The sequence below is a fragment of the Triturus cristatus genome, chromosome 4_2 (genome assembly GCF_964204655.1).
Source record: "Triturus cristatus chromosome 4_2, aTriCri1.1, whole genome shotgun sequence".
NCBI classification, from domain to species: domain Eukaryota; kingdom Metazoa; phylum Chordata; class Amphibia; order Caudata; family Salamandridae; genus Triturus; species Triturus cristatus.
Genome location: NC_140586.1, coordinates 32,335,584 through 32,341,583, shown reverse-complemented (window position 1 = coordinate 32,341,583; position 6,000 = coordinate 32,335,584).

Here is a 6,000-nt window from a genome sequence, read left to right as displayed (position 1 = left end):
CGAAATTTTTTGCCTCAAGCGCTATTGATTTTGAATAACCGTCCTTTTCTAAATGCTGAATCCCCACTTATGCGTTTGTTTCCTCCGAATGTTGATGCTAAACCTAACGAGATCAGAGAGACTGTGATGTACTGGGAGATTACTCCCGGAGCTTTAGCTCCATGCAGAGCGACCCCAGGGTCGGCAGGTTTAGACTTGCATGCCATGGATGACACCATTATAAAAAGTAAAGATCGAGTCATCATTGAAACAGGTGTTGGTGTTCAGATACCACCTGGAAATTTCGGATTAATTGCCCCTAGATCGGGGCTGGCTGTAAAAGGTATTCAGGTGCTTGGAGGAATCATTGATAGTGATTATCAGGGAGAGATTAAGGTGCTCCTGCTGAATAGCAGTGAGGTTGACTTACTGATACATAAAACTGACCGAGTGGCTCAATTGCTAATAATGCCTGTCTTCAGTGGTGAGATGGTAAAAGGCACTGCCCCAACGTTGCTAACTGTACGAGGCCAGAAAGGTTTTGACTCCACAGATAATCCTGGGGCCAGAGTTTGGGTGCAGTCGCCTAAGAATCCCCCTGAACAAGCAGAGGTCATTGCAACCGGTCAAGATAATACCATTTTAGTTATGAGACCAGGGAAAGATAGCTGGGAAGCAGTCCCGGCTGACAAATGTTACTTACGAGAATGAATAATGCCTGTATTTGATTCTCTTTCAGATCATTCTTTGGACTGTTGCTGCAGGATGTGTCAGCGTTGGACTGTTTTTGGGCTGCTACGACGAGAGAGGAGGGATCCCATCAACCCGGGATGAGTTGAGAACCCGAGTGTCGCGTTCCTTCGCTGCGTGGGATTCGTCGTCGAACTTTTGGACTTCACTAGCGAAACGGGTGACTAGCGCCCCTCATTTCTGCTTGACACCGATGAGATCAGTAAATGACATTTTGGCAACTTGTTTGGTTGCTGTCCCTGCTTCGTTGGAGACTCTGACTCATATTTTCAATATATCAACCGCTCGCCCCAATATTCTTCTGGGCGATTTCGCTACCCATCAGTATTGCCCCTTGTGTACTGAATTGTCAGACCCGATACCCCCCATCCAGTCCCAAATAGTTACCTATAATATCACACAAGGTGATTTGTGTGTTTTCCTTACGTGTAATCCTAGTGCAATTTCGGAATGTATGCGTTTAAAATTGAAAGGTGCCAACTCATTCACCACTCATGAACGAACTTTGTGCCTTCAAAGGACACCGAAAATGTGTACTTCTGTTCAGAATAACATGACTTGCAAGAGTATGGTAGTTGCCCCCAGTCATTATCGCACGATGTTACTACCTGCCGGATGGCTTTTCTCATGTGGTAATACTTCCTGGCCATATGTCCCCGCAAATATTTCTGGAGGCCCTTGTGCCATTACTAGACTAAGCTTGCTCATGTTTTCATCACATCCGAATGCCAACTCTCGTGTGATTCGAGATACAGTGAGGTTACAGGAGGATTGTGACTCATCTTTGCATTTATATTCTAAGTCCGAATACCTTAGCCTGGCTATTTCAATTATTGGTGTTCCTGCTTTGGCAGTTTATAATGCAAAATCTATTGAGAAAATGGCCTGCTGGATGGTGAAATGCATTAATAATACTTCTACAGTCCTGTCGGACATGCTATTAGACGCCCAGGGTGAACGAAGGGCTATCTTGCAAAATCGAGCGGCCATTGATTATCTTTTGCTTAAACATGGACACGATTGTTCTGATTTTGAGGGTCTTTGTTGTTTTAACTTGTCTGATCATACACAATCCATTCGAGCTCACATTAATAAGCTACATGACTTAACAGAAGAAGTTAGAAAACACATTGACCAGGGCTGGTTTGACTGGCTCTTTAATTGGTTACCTGATTTACATATGTTACGTCAAATATTAGGAGGTATTCTGATTGCTATTGGCATTTTGATTTCCATCTGTTGCTTTATTCAGTGTATTCCTTCACTACTTCAATTCTGCACACCTGGTAATAGACATAGATCAGTTAGTTTTGTTTCATATTATTCTTCCACAGATGTTAGTTCTGTTTAATGAATGTATAATAGACTGAAGTCAAGGGTGAAATGTTCTGCTCGATTTTCCTGGCCTTCTTGTGTTAACAAGTGATTGAATGTGACTTCAGTCTCTTACCATTCAAGCCTAAGGGTTAGAGTAGTGGATGGAGCCTATTTACTAGGCACTTCGACATGATTCTGTGCTCTTCCCCATAGATCAGGGCTTGCACATATAGCCTAGGGGATAGATTCGTTAGTATTAGGGATAACCTGTCCTGTAGTGAGGGTATTTCATGGAGCCGTGCTGAATGCAGGCCTGGTAGGCCTCAAACGGGAGAGACTCCATCTTTCTTTCTGCTCCGGCAGCTTGGGATTCTTCTAGGTCAAACGTAATGTTTTAGTTATGAGGTGTTATTCGCTTGGAGAGAACCGGTTCAGGCCGGCCCTTATCGAAGGATTGTATTTTTCTTCATGCCGAAGACACTACATCAGGCCGGCCGGCTGGGAACGTGTCCTTGGTACGGGGAGGTACAAGAATTTGGTGGGCGGCAGGTTACGGGCCGGAATTTTCCATGAGGAAATGCACCTCTATATTAGTGAAAGTCTGAGGCAATTACGGGAGCAGTCCGTAGGCGGCATCTAGCCGTTAGCAGTAAAGCTACTACTTATTCCAGGGAAGACAGACGCCATCTTGAGGGCGGAGAAGAACTGAGAGACAGATGCTTTCCTAACAGAATAACCAGAGAGGAGCGAGTAGCCGATAAGGAAGAGGTCCCAGTGACTCGGAGAAGGGTGATCCCAGGCGAGCCGAGGCACAGACGAGAAGGGAGCCTAGATGACCACTGAGTGCAGGCTACATACTACTAAGGTGATGTCGACCCTTTCTTATTAGAGTGTACAACTTAATCTTTCACTTTTCTTTGCAGGTTATGTGTTATATCGTAATGTTATGTGATTGTATGTGCAATGAGTAATAAAGTATCCAGTTTGTAGTGAACCAACATATGCTGTGTGTGTTCTTGTATAAGAGGGTAGCCTATTCTTCTAGTCAGCTGCGGCTACATGAACAGATGTTAACCCTGATCAGGTAAGTGGTAACTGAATAAGGGAAAGAGGAGCCCCTCAAACCTGAGAACAGGCTATGCCCGAACTGGCAATCCTTGTGTGATCTGATGAATAGTGAGACTGATTCCCTTTTTGTATGTTATGGTGATCATAGGATGAACTGTCGTATGAGACTGCCGTCTAGGTAGAGAGGTCTGGGTTCGTATGGGACCGCGAGGCCGCCACTTGTGATACTGTCGTATGGGCAGAGAGGTCTGGATCCGTATGGGATCGCGAGGCCGCCGATTGTGCTGAGACTGCCGTCTGGGTAGAGAGGTCTGGGTTCGTATGGGACCGCGAGGCCGCCACTTGTGATACTGTCGTATGGGCAGAGAGGTCTGGGTTCGTATGGGACCGCGAGGCCGCCACTTGTGATACTGTCGTATGGGCAGAGAGGCCTGGATCCGTATGGGATCGCGAGGCCGCCGATTATGCCGAGACTGCCGTCTGGGTAGAGAGGTCTGGGTTCGTATGGGACCGCGAGGCCGCCACTTGTGATACTGTCGTATGGGCAGAGAGGTCTGGGTTCGTATGGGACCGCGAGGACGCCACTTGTGATACTGTCGTATGGGCAGAGAGGTCTGGATCCGTATGGGATCGCGAGGCCGACGATTGTGCTGAGACTGCCGTCTGGGTAGAGAGGTCTGGGTTCGTATGGGACCGCGAGGCCGCCACTTGTGATACTGTCGTATGGGCAGAGAGGTCTGGGTTCGTATGGGACCGCGAGGCCGCCACTTATGAGATCTTGGTATGCATAGTAGGAATCCCCTGTCCTTAGGTGATAGATATATATGTGGTTGTAGGATTGTAAATAGGTTCTAGGGAGGGGGTAACGTTCTGGCTGGGTTAGTGAGGCTCTGATGAGCAGGTTCTATCTGATCCGAAAACCCAAGCAGAACATAGCTCAATGTTCTTTATTAGGATTTTGACTTAGAAACGACAAGTAACAAAAGGAGCTCTCTTACAGAAGCAGTAACCAACTGACCTATTTACATTATATGCACTTTGTTATCTGCATGGTACACGTACTTAGCATCAGGCATATTAACCCTCTGCACTACCTTAGGATGAGTCAAAACTTTCACTAGACACACCTCCGGGGTCTCTCCAGGAAGACCATTAATCACCGGATTTATCTTGACATTTTAATTGAGGTCTGAAAATTGCTGGAGGCCAGGAACGCGGCAACAGGTGCTTTTAAAATGATGGTATACATTTTCAAAAATGACACCCCCACCCCAAGTCAATGCCCGGTGCGGTCGCACCAATCGCACCACCCTAGAGCCAGCTCTGAGTGAGCCCCTGGGCCAGCCCAGTTGTCTTAGTCCTGAAACCTCAATCCAAGGGTGAAAAGAAATACATTAAGTTGTGTGTGGACTATAGGGGTCGTAATGTTGTGACAAAGACTGAAGGGAAGATGAGTCAATTGACCGGTATGGGTCAGCCAAATATCAGAGTACCTTTGATTTCACATCAGGGTACTGGCAGATCGGTCTGACCCTTGGAGCAAAGGAAAAATCTGCATTCTACACTCCGTATGGGGACTTCCAGTTCACTTTGATGCCCTTAGGACTAAAGAATGCCCCTGCCACCTTCCAGAGGTTGGTGAACAAAGTACTTGCTGGGCTGGAATCCTATAGTGCTGCTTATACAGAAAATGCAGCCTATAGCTCCCTCTGGCAGAACAGCTGATCCCCTTGGAAAGATCGTTGATGTTCTGAGAAGTGCATGCCTTCCCATCAAGGTAAGCAAGGGCCAGATAGGACAGGGAAAGGTTTTATACTTAGGTCACCTGGTAGGTGGAGTACAAGTTCGGCCACTTCAACCCAAGATTTAGACAGCTCTGGACTGGGAAGCACCAAAGACCTAGACACAAGTCAGGGCATTCCTTGGCTTGACTGGGTATTACAGGAGGTTTGTGAAGGATTAGGGGTCCATAGTGACCCCCACAGATGCCTCTGAACATGGGATAGGTGCAGTCCTAGCCCAAATAAACAATTATGGGACATGACTACATTGTTAATTCCATAGCAGACTAGTCCCCAGAGAACAGCGCTGGAGTGCCATAGAGAGGTAAGCTTTTGCTGTGGTCTGGACCCTGAAGATGTTAACACATACCTGTTTGGCACTCACTTCCTAGTTCAGACAGACACATGCCTCTCAGGTAGTTAAAACAGATGAAATGTGAAAATCCCAAACTGCTAACTAAGGTGGTCCATATCCCACAAAGGGAATGGATTTTACAGAGGAACACAGACCTGAAACCGCCCATGCTAATGCAGATGGCATTTACAGAATCTTCCACTTAGAAGATAAAGACTCCAGGGCAAGGTTAGTTTCATCCTGTCGGTGTAAAGGGGGTGGGGGGATAAGGGGGTGGGCAGGCACATGTCAGAAAGTACCTCTTTTGACATGGTTAGCACCCACATTTTGCCTGGGATTGATGTTTTAATTGTAGTGCAAAACGTCCTTGCCAACCAGGTCCCCTGTGCCAGTGCTTCTTTCCTAAAAACAGTTCCCCAATTGGCCCTTCAGGTCCCCTGCAAGTCCCTAGTAAAAGGTACCAAGGGCATGGGGACTGAAGAGAACTAGGCCATGCAGACTGCAAATACAGCATGCCTGGTCAGGTGCAGACAAAATGACACGTTGACATGGCACACTCCCTGTATGCCATCTCAGCTAACACTGCCTAAGCTATAGGCAAGACACCCCTCTAGCAGGCCTTGCAGGCCCTAGGGCAATGTGCACGATTTCCCAGGTGTGGGCATATCTGCATGAGCAGATATGTCCCAACAATATTGGGGGATATTCCTTATTGTAAGCGCCAGTGAAGCCATAGAGAGTACATGGGCT